General features: G+C 36.7%; 1 long non-coding RNA gene across 4 annotated transcripts in view; it reads left to right on the top strand.

The window, feature by feature from the left end:
* LOC124160155 overlaps window positions 1-4,188 on the top strand; it is a 143,920-nt gene extending 139,732 nt beyond the window's left edge. For all 4 annotated transcript variants that reach the window (XR_006865095.1, XR_006865098.1, XR_006865096.1 and 1 more), the window contains one exon: window positions 3,672-4,188. This is a non-coding gene — a long non-coding RNA (uncharacterized LOC124160155). The remainder of the gene's footprint in view (window positions 1-3,671) is intronic.
* The last annotated feature ends 11,113 nt before the right edge of the window (window positions 4,189-15,301 follow it).

Genomic DNA, 15,301 nt, shown 5'->3' with positions numbered 1-15,301 from the left:
TCCACGTTGCCGCACAGTAGAGAGCTACACTTCAATCAAACTCTTAACTAACCTTTTCTTTAAACTCTTACATAACGATCCTCTCAGAAGCTCCTGCCTGTTCAGAATTGCCTCCGTTGCTAATGCAATTTCCTTCCTTATGTCCTTATAATGTATCCGTTTTCCTCTAAAATTTTACCTAAATTGTTGAATTGCTCTACCTGTTCAAGTTTTCCCCCGCCCTCCTTCATCGTTAGTCTCATATTCCATGCTCTAGATGCTTTACAAAACAGCATAAACTTGCTCTTCAAGTAATTATTGTAAACATTAATAGACCCGCTATACATTTCGTTTAAATCTTGTAAAAATTAATTTCATCGTTGGTTTTTGGCAATAGTCATGCAGTGTAATTATCACAAAAAGTGGAGGATCAGATTGGTACTCCTGTGCTTGATACTGCCGTTGGTTGAAATTTATTTTCTTTTTATGGTCGCAGCAGTTAATTTTTTAATTTGTATCCATATGAAGTGAAAAATTTCCTATTTTGAATTTACTTATTTCAAATAGAAAATTCCTCTCAAACGCGTTTAAGTAATGCACTGGTCGGGCAAGCCTGTTTTGCCTATTTTAGGGTGAAAATAAATGATCAAGATAAATCATGTGCCCCTCGGAAAATGAAAAAGCAGAATGTCAAGAGTTTACGGACCTTGAGGAAGGGAGGAAGTTACTTTACATTTTGGTATACCCATGATTTGGAGAGCATCCTAGTTAATCACCGTCTATCACCCATCTTCAGTGCTTCATCTATCGTTGCTGAAATCCCTGTGCCATTTTTCAAAGAATCTCATTTCATATTTGCACATTAATCTCATTTCATATTTGCAAATGAAGGGATGCGAATCTGTCGAAGATCGAAGTGACGCTAATGAAGAATGTATTTAAATTGAAGATGATGGCACACATTATTGAATAACATAGTACATAAGCTATATATGATCCAATTAATTACACATTTTTATTACTGACGACAACTATCCGTAGGTGGTTAAACATACCATACGTCTAAGATGGTGTCGTAAAACGTGAAAGTTGGCTGCGAGATGAATAAGCTTCTAGGGAATTATTCTTGCATTTCATTAAATAGAAATTCATTTCCTTTCACTTAGATTGATTCAAATAGATATATTTTTTTTAAATGTATTAAAATTATTTGTGGTGAATCCACTATTTTTTAATGTGTGCATATGGTTAACGCTGTTCTCCACTCATTTCTCCTGTCGGCTAATCTCTTCAAACTAATGCATTTCTTGTCTTACATATCCTCCTTTACCTATTCCGTCTATTTTAATCGAAGTCCTCTATTTACGTTCTACGCCAGTTACTTGTTCCTAGACAATTGTCTTCATCAGGCCATCATGTCTCAAGATGAGCATGGTCTTCCGCTTATAAAGGTTTTCGTGAGACTTCTCTTCTTAGGTCTTCCCCATTAACTATTCGGTCAGTCCATTCTCATCTTTCTTCTGTAGCACCACATTTCGAAGGCATCTATCCTTGATTTCTCCGCTGCTGTCATTGTCCATGCTCGCCTTTCGCAGAGCATCAGTGGGAAGAGATTTTCCTTATTGACCTTCAGATTAAACTTTTTTTTAAATTTAAAATTAAATTTTTCAATCACTAGGATAATGGTTGGGAAACACCAAGTAGAAGATTTTATGTTGCATAGCAGTTGATTAACAATCGATTTCTTTGCTATTAATAATAGAATATTCTTTTTTGGATTATTTCTTAACATAAATGGAAACATAGTTGTTGATGTTAACGAACGTGAATTTTTGGCTGCTTCGTGACACGTGGCAAGCGCTGAGAACTAAAACAATTATTTCGACTTTTCAGTATTGCCCGTTCATTTATCATATCTTCATTGCTGATATGCGCAGTGCACGAAGTTTCACATCTTTGAAGTGCTCATATTTTCTCTCTCCATCTACATTCACTTTTAGAATCGAAAAAGTATGTATCATGCATTCTAGTTTTTCACGACTTTCCACGATGAATTTTGAATTCCACGTTGGTCTTTGCATTTTATTGTCTCATGGAAAATGGATTTAAAGCCCTTTTGACTTATTTATTCGGAATGCGATGGCCTATATTCGTCATGAGTGACCTAATTCCCTCTCCCCGAACGAAAATTCTAATCGAAGGATCCCAGTGTTCATCTTTTTCGCTTCATTAACGAGGGCTCGAACGATCTTCAAAACAATTAAGAAATGAATGTTTTAGAAGAAAGACATCCGTGGGTCTTGATATAGTCCTTCCGTAAAAATTCTTACAGCATTACCCTAATCTCTCAGCCTTACTCGATTGATATATTTCTAGTCGTAGATAATTGTATTATTATTATTCGTCGCGATTATTCCTGAATGTGTTTTCTTAAGAAAATTCCTGTAGGTCCCGCGAAAGGGGATAGATATATTAAATATTGTAACGCGAAGGTGACAATATGGCATTGGTGTCGATTGTGATGCAAACATAATTTATGGCTATTGCAGTATCTTCACATTTTATCTCTTTGCATCAACTGTTTTCATCGTCGGTTTTTTCGAATGTTGAATTCATTTTGCGGCCTTGCTATTGACTTCGGCCGTTTGAAAGCGAGGGGGATGTTCGATAATTATCAATATATGGCGTACATATCGCTTTTATAATGATATTCACAGACAATTTATCCGTATATTTTTAATTTACGTATGCAACAAGGGTTCATAAAGCCTAAGGCCTTTATTGTATGATTTACAAAGTGTGACTTAATCAATGACACGTTGTATAATTTAAGACGTAATGGACATCGTAGTACATTTTCTCGATAAACCTTAGACTGGAACTTTAAATTCATCTCTTAGTGGATTGAAATTTTAGAACATTTTATTCTCATTAGATCAGCACATGTTGCATGTAGTGGGATATATATTTTGGATGCGTATTTTGACTACTAAGTGCTTATGCAATGAATAAAGGGTGTAATTTTTTGCCTTAATCTATACTCTGAAGGAAATATTTATTAAAGTACATCGAATAATCATCTTTAACACGCACGCGGCTCAAAGCAACTTGGAATGTTAACCAAGCCGAGTAATCAATAACATGGTAACCATAACATGGTAATCAATTTTCAATCAACTACACATTTTTTTGACATTTATTCTAATTATCAATTATTGTGTTTGGTAACTGTTTTACTGATCATAAATGAGAAGACCAATGTATGGGAATGACATTTTTGTAAATTTTGTATTTTCACATGACCTTTGTTTGCCAATGGCCTTTACTTTAAAACTATTTTCGCTAAATGGAATAGAACCTTATCCAATCAAAGATTGACCTAATTTCAATTTATAAATAGATAAATAGTGTGTAAAATGTACAACTACATATATTAAATGACATATTTTGGTAATTACTCTATACTTACAGGAGTAATCTAATTTATCATAGCCTGTAGATTTTACTTTCAACGTATCTATTACGTCGGGACAACTAACGTAACTTTTGTTAGCCTAAGCAAGTGTCTTTTGTTATCCTTAGTGTCCTTTGCAACAGTTTAGAAGGCTTTCATGTTATGCGGACCTTTAATTTAATTTTCATGGGTTATTTCGGACTCGCATACTAATGTGAATTCTCTTATTTTTTTACAGAATGACAGTGAACGGAAAAAAGTTTCTTTTGAGCAACGAAGAGTGAAATCACCAAATGAAGAAATTCGAATCATCGGCAGCAAAGAAAATACAAGAAGAGGCTTCAATGGGGGAAGTGATTGGCTCTTCATCGCTAGGAGTTTATAGCTGATGATTGATATTTTTGTGCAATGTCACGTTGTTGAATGTATCCGTCTATTACACATGAATTCACATTTACACACAAATAACACGTGGTATGAAACAAGGTACAATGGTACATGAGATCTCCATCGATGGTGACGTCATTCGAATATAACAAATGCAAAGAGTAAAAATAGACTCGAAGGGTGAAAAATAAATGCATGGTGAAATGGTTGCAATCAATGAGAGGTTATAATAACTGGTACCAGATGGAGTGAATAAGAAAAATTCACAAAGGCCATGGCCCATAAACAAGGCTAAAAAAATGGTAAAAATATCGCTAAATATATGGTTCCCAAATGAATAATAAAATAAAAGGCCCTATAAACCTTTAGTATGAGTTCCATGGAAGGGTAGACGAAAGATAGTCCTATACCCTTCCCTTGCCCTTAATGATGGGTAGAGGAAAGGTACACGGATGGTAAGGGAAGGAGTTCCAAGGTAGGGTAGACGAAGGATTTTTCTATCCTTCCCTTACCCTTAATGGTGGATAGAGGAAGGGTACACGGATGGTAAGGGAAGGAGTTCCAAAGTAGGGTAGACGAAGGATTCTACCCTTAATTGTGGGTAGAGGAAGGGTACACGGATGGTAAGGAAAGGAGTTCCAAAGTAGGGTAGACGAAGGATTCTACCCTTAATGGTGGGTAGAGGAAGGGTACACGGATGGTAAGGAAAGGAGTTCCAAGGAAGGGTAGACGAAGGATTTTTCTACTGTTCCTTTACCCTTAATGGTTGGTAAGACGTAGGTTGTGCAAGGGTAACTACCCACCATGAAGGCTAGTACCCTTCTTTTACCCACCATGTTGGAGTTCATTTTTATCAGGGAGTGTAAGATACCTATCAATTTATTAATATCAAGCAGTTTAATATATGAATCGGTGTGTATTTCAATTTGGCATTCTATTTTTAGAGCGCTGTATTAAATAAATCAAGCCGTTTCGGTGATAGAAAAGTTTGAAAAGGGGGATCACGAATCTTTAGTGGCAGGTACATGTGAAGGTATGTAGATATTTGTGTTTGGATTTGTTAACTATGGGGCTGGCACGCCTGATATTTTTACAAGACCGGGCGCGTGGCGTACTTTGTCCGCGATAGATCCATTTATATGATAACTCTCGATTATTGTTAAAATTTATCATTAATTGTAGAAATTAGTTCATTTAAGCTTCATTTATAGCTGATATTGATAGAAAGGGTACACTGGTGGTAGAGGTGGTACAGGCTCGGTCGCGCGGCGTAATTTATACGCCACCGAAGTCGGGTCCCTCTTGCGATTCTAAAAACATTTTTCAACAATAATTTTTACTTTAAAAAATCACGCTGCAGATAGTGAAAATTACATTGTATGAATACACGAGACCATTCAAGAAAAGCGATGAACGATGTACACGGCCGGTCGTGCGGCGTACTTACAATTAGAGGGCGCCACGGGTGTCGGTTCCTCTTGCCGATCTGAAACATAAATTAGCTACAATACTTCGTCGAGCTTTGATAAAGCGCACTATAGACCGTCAAAGTACATTTTAATAATGGACGAGGCCATTCTAACCCAGAATTTACGTACAATGTTGAAATCCTTGATATTGGCGTACTTAATACGGGTTATAGTGCGCTCGCTCGAGAGTGAAATTCATAGCTTTAGATTCGAAGATATGACGATTACTTAGTCAATTTAATTTTTACAAGTCTGTTCAGCACTTGAAATGACAATAAAAAATTATTTAAATATTTAATTAAAAAATCTAACCTGGCACTGCGCAAATAGCTGAAAATCGATTCTGAATTTAGTTAGCTTTGGATCATTCTTGCCAGGTTCAGCCTATTCGAAATGCAATTGAAATCATAAAATAGATTGGAAATTTTATCTAGTACTAGGCAAAACGGTCAAAGTGCCTAAAACGGAATATCGAAAAAAACTTCCCCGAAACGCAATGGAAAAGCCTTTCAGCAATGTGCTAGACCCGACGCGTCGGGCGGAAATCGGAAAAAGCAGGACAAAATTACAAAATGGCTTTTGTTTTAGTTATTAACTTGAAACTTTGCAGTTATACTCTAAAATAATTGAAATTTATAGATGTGTACTTTATTTCACATAGATCCTATCCGTTACTGAGATACAGAGGCTCAAACGTGAACAAATTTTCTTAAAATCGCCCATCTTCAATTTTCTCTGAAAACCTTCCAAAGTAAGTAGATGGTGTTAGCGCGTGGTTTCTATTGGGTTGGCACTCCAGAGGAATTATTGAAATCAACTCATTTAGTGAAGGTATTTATTATCAATCACACACCGTGCGTCGCACACATGGCCTGCGGCCTTTACACATGAGTACTTTCCGCCGACTGCCCGCTGCCTTTTCCACACGTGGCCTGCGGCTTCCCGGAAGGTGCTGATGGCAGCATCACTCCCACGCACTCTCTATGCATGGGGATCAGAATGGCATTACCATCCGGTTTCACGTCTCTGCGAACTCAAGATGTTCCGCTTACAATGGTGAAGTTATGGGTGGATTCTTGCGGAATAAAAAAACACATAATCTGTTGGCATAGGATTGTTTCTTTAATTTTCCGTAATCTTAAAGAGTATCATCGATAAATGGTTACCGTGCAGTTACAAAATGGCGGACACTGTTTTTCGACAAAGTTTTACATTTAGGTAGACTTTCAAATGGGTTTTCGGCAAAGTAATGCGGAGTAGCTTATATGAGAGCATTTTCTTACGATTTATTGAGGTGCTTATGCAGTTATCTTTGAAATAAGTTTGCGTCGCCGGAAATGACATCATTCAATATTCAATTTCACTTGAAAACAATCATTTGAAATTTTTGATGTTTTCTGAAGACCGTTTTACATGGTGCAAGTACTTGCACTATCCGATTTGTGTACGAAGGCTCAGTCAAAATTGCACTGTGAATTGCTGGAACGCCTGCGAGAATGCATAGACGTGAGATTACAAAAAAGACTACTTTCAAATTTCGTTTCCTACATTGGCGCAATTCTACGCAATGATGAGTAATTAATACCTTTATTGCCTAGGTAATTTCGTGCTCCTCTAAAACGGCATTACTAGGTAAAATTTATGAAAGAGCATCGAAATCGGCGTTCCAAAAATGTACAAATGCGCAGTAAATCACGGAAGAAATGTTGCCTCACCTCACGCACGGAACGAATGCCTGGCAGGATGACGTGCATAAAGCGTCATATCTCGGGGGTCCGAATATATTTAAAAGGGAATTTCAAATTTTTTAGTAATTGTAATAGAGTTACAATGCCAACAAATTATTTGTATTAGTTATGCATAAATCCATTTCAATGCATCATTATGAATGTTTATCAATGTAAGTGTTATGCATATATTAATTTCCAAATTTTATTCTGATTTTCGATGACTATTTTCAATCGTAATTTGTACAATAAGCGTAAATAAATAGTATTATTCGCCTTCGTGATGGTCATTGTACAAGTTACGCTCATAATATTGCCTCGCGAGTACATTTTGAACGACATAGGTGTGGTATATTTAGGCATGGCGTGTCTCCAAGAGCATCTGGCGGTCCAGAATCTCCAGTGTCCATTCGCGAGCACAATACTGTGACCCGTGAAGTTGAACGCCCGAATTGACGTATTGGCAGTGGATACTGTTCGGTACCTCTTCTGCATGGAGATGACTTTGACCGTCATTTTGCAACGATTTCTGCTAATTGTATTGGTTTAAATAATCACCTAACAAAAAATGAGACACCATTAACGCTCATAAACACATTGGAGTTTCTCTATCGTTGTGTATTAGTCAAAGCTACGCATTTTGACGATCGCAACAAAGTTTGATCATCACCTTGAGCAAAGTCGCCATAATTCCACTAGTGAACTCGTATACAACATAAATTACAATGTGATTGATAAGGTCAAACGTGATGAAACATTATCCACGGATTACGTTGCACGTCGTATACCATACTGTGATAACGGATCTGCATATATGTTTATCTAAACGAAAGACCTGATTTAAGGACATTGAATCTACACTTTTCGCTTTCAATTTCTCGTGTTTGCGAGTGTATTCTTGAAGTCGAGTGAAGGTTCGGAATCACGAGAATACGCTGTGAATGCATTGAAACTCTGTTAAGGCCGTTTTACACGGTTCACGGAATTGCGCAATTTGACGTACGTGCGAAGGCGCAATCAAAATTGAGTCTTGTAAAGCGGTGAATTGCTGGAACACATTCGAGAAAGACTTAGTTTGACCTCTCAGTGAAAGGGTGAAAGGTAAAACATACTGATTTGGCCTTGAAATGGTAAGAAAGGGGCAAGCAAGTCAAGTAATTAATATTTTCGAAGGTTTCTTAACTACCGAAAATATATTTATGATTACTATTTAGATATTCTAACTTTCAATGAGCACGAAGAAATGTGTTAATTATTTACTGATACCTGTAATGCATTAAGCATTATTTAAACATTTTCTCAGGGAAATGTTACAAACGACTGGAATAAATATCGTAACGAATTAAACGTAATAATTTGGCGCACATCAGTATTTCTATTTCTCGTATGATGAGACGCGTATAAATCTGTAGTATAATATATATCCCAAGAAAATGCTTAGGAATGATGAATGCGCGTATTAGTGTGTCTAAAATACTAATAAATACTAATATATAGAACAATATGCATTCATCGTGAGAGGGGCACTGATACCTGTACTGCACTAAGCATTATTTAAACATTTTCTCATGGGAATGTTAGAAACGACTGGAATAAATATCATAACGAATTAAACGTAATAATTTGGCGCACATCAGTATTTTTATTTCTCCATTTTTCTTTCTTTTCAGGCACAGAGGGCCTGACAGGCAAACGATCTTGTCTTGAGATTAAAAACAAGATATAATAATGACTTTACGAAATTCTCTTTATTTTTATATCAAAGTTATTAATATTGGATTAAATGGATTTCTTTCTGGGGGGCACAAGCAAGGCCGTATCCAGGATTTTGTTCTGGGGGGGGGGGGGCACAAGAATACTTCGTAATACAAAACGAACGCAATGATAACGGGACCGCATTAAATATCTTGCATTTTTTTTGAGGGTCCCCCACCCCCCTTAGATCCGCTATGATAACGGCATTCAAAATTTGTCTAGTATTTAAGCATCTAGGGAGGTGGGGCTCGTGCACTCCCCTAAATCCGACTATGAATGCATGAAATAAATTTTAACAGGTTCAATTATCGGTTCATGCATTCGCACAGGTTGGGTGAACACACGTTGTATATTCGTGTTCATTCACGCGTTCATTTTAGACATTAACTCGCACGGGTTTATGTACTACGTTAACAGGCCTTTAGAGGACACCATTTGCAAGGACACTTGATGATCTAGAAACAAATAACTACTCTTTAAGAATTAGTTCTAATTCTTCTTACCTGGAATTCTTCACATATATTCTCTTTTTTTATAAATTTCAGCACTGGTCTGAATGTTTTACAATGGCATCGCGATTTTTCACCACGGTAATGAATGTTCAGACTGGCAATCCGATCGGATCTCCTCAATCAAAAATGTCCATTTCACACCTCGAATTTCCATTTTCAAACAGAATAAATTCTATTTTCCGTACTAATTGAGGGTAACTTGGAAGCACACGAGCATCTGAATTACTCCTTGGTGATCAAGTAGCACAAACTGTGGTGCGACTTCAAAATTTTTTAAAGTTACAATAGTTTGCGATACACTGCGATTTACATGGGGTAGTCCAAATTTAAATAAGTTTTTTTAAAGCATTAATTTAACCCATAATTTCTCCGCAACTGTGAATGAAGTCAGCGCAAATGATCCCAATAGTCGGTCAAGTTTTATATTTCCGGCATTTAACGCGTTTCATCACGTCTGGTTTCCTTCAAACTCTCGTATCAAATTATAGACTACATGATTATTGCCAACATTCCTTCAGGAGTTCTTACGTTATAATTATTACATAGCTGGATTGCTCAAAACAATTACTTTCATATCGAGAATCTTTTCGCCGCTGGCAGAAAACAAGATGACGTAGTTCAATTTTCCGACGCTAGTGGCGTTGTGTCCCGCCACATTCAAATTCTTCCCGAAAATAGTTCTCATTACGTATCTATCTTTTGTATTTTTAAATACAAATGCGCGAAAGGAAGCCAAAAGACAATTTTTAAGGCCTGATATGGGCGATTAATTGTTTTAGTCTGTATATATTTTTTCCAGTCGGCACGTCGTGATACACATGGCGGGAAAACGAAAAAAACACGGCATAATACAGGGTTCCATTTACGTTAGAGAGATAGGAAATATGATGGGACCCAGAAAAAAACTCGCAATTTGCGGGAAAACGTATAATTCCGATAACGTAAGTAAAGGGTTCTAATGTAGATTAATTTAGGACATGGTAGTGTCATTTCGGGGAGATGGTGTAAAATCAGATTATTTAAGAGCAGTTCATATTGGATATTTACTAGAACTTGACATCCAAATTATCGTTGGGTTTCATTATGGGCATATGAGTCTATCAATACACCGGTATCATATTCTCATTAGGGGAAATAACAAATGACTAATTTGGAAAATATTCTTACTCATAAACTAATGTAGGCATCACATATTTTACATGAAAAAATGTGGGTACTCAGGATAATGATTTTCTTCAGGATCAAGAGCTAACACATATCAATCCTAGGTAGACCCGTCAGTAAATTCAATGCCTAACACATAGAACTCACAATAAGGGCACAGAGTTGACATGACACTATCTGAGAACAAGATATGTTTTTGGATATAAAATACATTTTTTACATATATAAATAAAGACAAGCTCGGAATAACTCACATAGCAAACAATAGTGTGAGAATATTCTCAACTCAAGGTTATCATAGTGATAACACAACTCATGAAAATATTGGGTTATCTGCAAATGAAATGGTGCCAACGTTCCTAGAGGCAGTTGGGTTGCCCAAAAAACAGCCTAAAATACTTTAAACTAATATTGTTGTTACTTCATCTTGATTCTTTTTTCCGCTGACTTGATGAGTAGGAGGCAGCAACCATTCCAATCTTCTCCTAAGAATGCTCGCAAATGGGATTTTGGATTCATTAGGAGTATCAGTAAATGCCAACATTACAGCCATCAATGGTCCAGCCCACCAGCTCCACTAATCTCCTTCAGATTGGGTTGAAAGAAGCAACAACAGAAAGAAAAAGTACAGCTTCCACTGGAGTATATAGACATCTTAAAATTTCTAGGCAGTCTTCAAGATCTCTTCAGCAGTGGGGAGAATATGATTCTGCACGCAACTAGAGAGTATCCAAAAGAAAACGATATAAAAAAAATACATGATAGTTCTTGGATGGATATATAGTAAAACCTAATAAGAGGTTAACTTAACTCACCAAAATTGGGTGAACCTTTTTACTTACCAGAAAACTAATTACCATTCAAAAAACAGCCCTTCATGATGAATCATAGAATGCTCGGCTATTTAAGCCAAGTTTCTTCCTCAGTGACACGATGAGTAGGACGAAGCAATGATTCCAATCTTTCGCCCAAGCCTACTAGGAAATTGGATTTTGGATTTGCTCAGGAACACAAAAAATGCCAAAATTACAGACAGCAGAGGGTCGATGACACCGAATCAGCTACTTCCCTTTCGATTGCACCGAATGAAGGAATGATGAAAAAATAAATTCAGCTGCTACTGGAGGGGAGACAGCTTCAACAATTCTGGAAGGGGGTGGTCCTTCAGAAGTGAGGAGGATAAGAATCTGCATACACCTGCAGAGTATCTAAAATGACATGAGAGAGAAATGAAAAAAGGATATTAGTATGACAGTATCGTTAAAAACTTTATAGAGGAATGGTATACCAAAATTGATAGAGCTATATTACTGGCCTGAAAACTATTTCCTATTCAATCATCGATTCATTCAAGTATGTAGTTATTTCTATCAGAAACATTCTGTACCTGCTTTTCTATTTGTGCATTTTAGACACGTGTATTCCATTTATATGTGAGGTTTGCATGGCATTTCGTCATATCAGTCTCAGCTTTCAGACGTTCCTCCACGTTGAGTTGTACATAGGGGACAACAGTTTCTCCTGCCATCCTGCTGGCGCCTTCGGGTCAGAGGTACCAAAATATCTAAACCAGCATGAAGGGAACATTAACACGCCACGGAGGAAAAGCAGTTCCGCCGTCTCGGAACACGTGTAGTCAGAACCCTGCCACACTGTGGATTTCAGCAAGCTTAAATCCTGCGTAATGAAAGCTGTTACTATCATAGGCTAATCCCAGAAGCTATAAAGATAACTAAGCATCCTGAGAACTGCAACAGAGAAGACGGCTACACATTAGCCAACACATGGAAAAGGATCTTCAGTATCATTGACCAATCAGAGCCCACCTGAGATCCAACCAATCAGAAGCGACCTAATATCCCTAAAGTTCCTATGTAAGATGGTAAAATTTATGCATCACAACTTCCGACCTCAAGACGAGAGCAGGATGACTGGAAAAACTGTCTTGAACAACACAATGCGGAGGAATTCCCAAAAACTGTGATTCATATGTACTACATTTTTTCAAAAAGGAATGACGAACCATTGAATAACCTGTTCCATGAAAGCTGTTACCAGGAATCAAGTCCCAGTAGCAGTATCATGTAAGTAGTAATTTTGCTATAGCTAGTACATCATGTTTACCTTTAAATAGAAAAATAATTTTGGATTCAACTATTTCAAAACAGTTAACCAGATATTCTGTGTCTCATTGCACAACGCATACATGTTTAGTCTCATGTACTACAAGGAAATGAACAGGCGAAAGGGAAGAACAGCAACGTAATTTATTATGATGACAAAAAGTATTAGTGTAAGGCGTGACGTCACAGGGACCTAGTTTCTATACGAGTAGATAAGAGTTTTACATCGTCTGAGATTACCAATGCATGCATGAGTCACAGAGCTCAGGGAAATATCTCTTATTAATCACACATTAAAAATACCTAAGTTCTGAAAATTAACATCATTTGATAGGGGAATAGTAATCTTTATTTTAGCCAAGCGCTACCAGCTAGCAGGGTACTCGTCTACCTGCTAGCTAAGGTCACCTTACAAGGCGGCAGGGAAACCAGAAATACGTCACACAGACTTTTTCCCATCATTCCTAATTAGCGGTCGCTTTTTTGCGCGCTTGAAAAATTTCATTTTTCGTTTTATCTCGAAAAATAGATATCGTCATTTGAAAATCTGAGAGTAAGAAATTCGTACTCCAGGAGTAATAATCTTTCCATTTAGGCAATAAAATAATAATTGGAAACTACCCTATTAGGTACTAGAGATAAAGTATATGTTTCTGCAAAATATATTGTTCACTTAATTGTTGCTTAAAAGGCAGTGATCATTCATAAATTAATGGTAGCTGAGCAAATTATTCCATATTAAGAGGTGGCATTGGTTCGATTCAATATCGTTAAGTACACCCCTGAATGAAAGTAAAAAATGACGTGCCTGCATATTGAAGAAATCACGTACATACTACTCTAATAAAAATAACGTACAGTAATTGGCACGGGATGAAAATTATGATAAGTAGGTATTAATACCACTGAGATCAGCGGTTGATAAACCACCATGAACAATCTTTTTCTGTGCCAGACTGGAGCCTGGACTACTTGCAACTCATCATCTTCACCTTGATCTTCAGAGGGAAAAAGGGGCAATGTCATTCACAAAAATCATTCTCTTTGGATGCACTATTGCAAGTAGAGGCAACCTTCATTGATTCAGGCAGGAATACATCCAACTGGTTCACAGGCATATAATGCATTATCAATGAAGAAAATGGATCATTCCTTCGGATGTCTTCCAATCTACGAGAAAATGTAATGGAGAAATAATATACCATTGCTTTCAATGCAAAAAATAGTTTGAATGTACAAAAACAAATACAAACTTTTTTGAATGGATGATTTACTACAATAGGTACTTCTATTAAACAGATTATATGGGACCTGAAATTGGGTATGATGCTAATTAAAAAATGGAAGTAACAAGAAAAATGAAATAAATCCCGCGGTAAACTAAGGTAAAAAAGAAAAGAGAGTTTTAGAAGTAAGGTAACATTGTAATGGCTGCTACGAGACGAAAAAGAAAGAAGGATATAATATTCTCATTTGCAAATTCTATTCCTTCCCTGATATTGTTACAGCTGAATATGTATTTCTTTATAGTGTTCGCAAAAAAGTAAAATTGTTCTTCTTCCTCAAGTTTTGATGAATTACTTTTTTTGAGCCTAAGGTTTTATGCATATGAAGTTTCTCAAAACAATATGACAAAGGTTGTTATATTTATTTATTTTATTTGTTTACATCGCCCCAAAAACAGCTCATTTAAGGCCTTTTACATAATGGGGGAAATAACATCAACCAATGACTTTCACACACAACCATGCCTTGGGTAGGGGCAACCTACCCAGGCAGGACTCGAACCCACTCCCACCGAGATGGTCTGAAGTTTGTGAAGCTTCATTGTAGTTATTTTTTGTTATGCTTCTTCGGTGAAATGACTTGCAAATTAAGCATTTAATTCCATGAGACCCTGAAAAATGGAGACTGTTTACTAATCCCCCCAAATCTATCTCCTTACCATAAATGATCATCTTTTAGAACTTTGTACCTCTCAAAAACCTAATAAGAAATATAAATGCTATAGAATCCTTTTCATTCCTCCAAATCATAGCAAAATGAGGAAAGTTTGAGGATGGACTTCCCCCAAAAATGGTGGGTGATGGAGGAAAACAGATGTCATATTTTGATTCAGTATGTCATTTTACGGAAGAATCACCAGAAATGGTATCAGGGCTCAAAAAAATAATTTTTTACAGTCTAGTGTTATTTGATTAATTTTTTTCAGGCAAAAGCATACCCAGCATCAAAAATAGGGCAAGCCATGATGGTCATTCAAGTTGTAACATTTTACATTTTTCATTGGAAAAGGTGAGTGAAACCAACATTTTAAGACAAATTATAACAGTGCTTTAATAGTTTTTCAAATTATTTGCCTGAAAAAAAACTTTAGTTGCATGATTTAAACTGATATTAAAGAAAAATTGTTGAAAACTTTCCATTCAATCCGGTCTGATTTTCTTAAAGACTTTGGCGATTTTTGATTTCATGGGGAGGGTGGCTGCTCCCTCCTGCCCCTCGCTTGGTACGCCCATGGTTTGAGAAGAAATTATCTACCATTAAATGATGACAATGGTTTGCTTCAATAAAGTTCAAAATCAGCAATGAATACACCAAACAACATCCTTACAACATTGTTGGCCTTATTATCAACCGTATTTAGACATCTGATGGATATTGTGTGCTGTTTTGGCTAAGTACACCCCTGAATCAAAATGAAAGATGATGTGCTTGAGTCTTGAAAGGA

Source organism: Ischnura elegans, chromosome 6 (genome assembly GCF_921293095.1).
Source record: "Ischnura elegans chromosome 6, ioIscEleg1.1, whole genome shotgun sequence".
Lineage (NCBI taxonomy): Eukaryota > Metazoa > Arthropoda > Insecta > Odonata > Coenagrionidae > Ischnura > Ischnura elegans.
The sequence above is the reverse complement of the archived record's forward strand: the minus strand, read 5'-3'. Positions and strand labels throughout refer to the sequence as shown.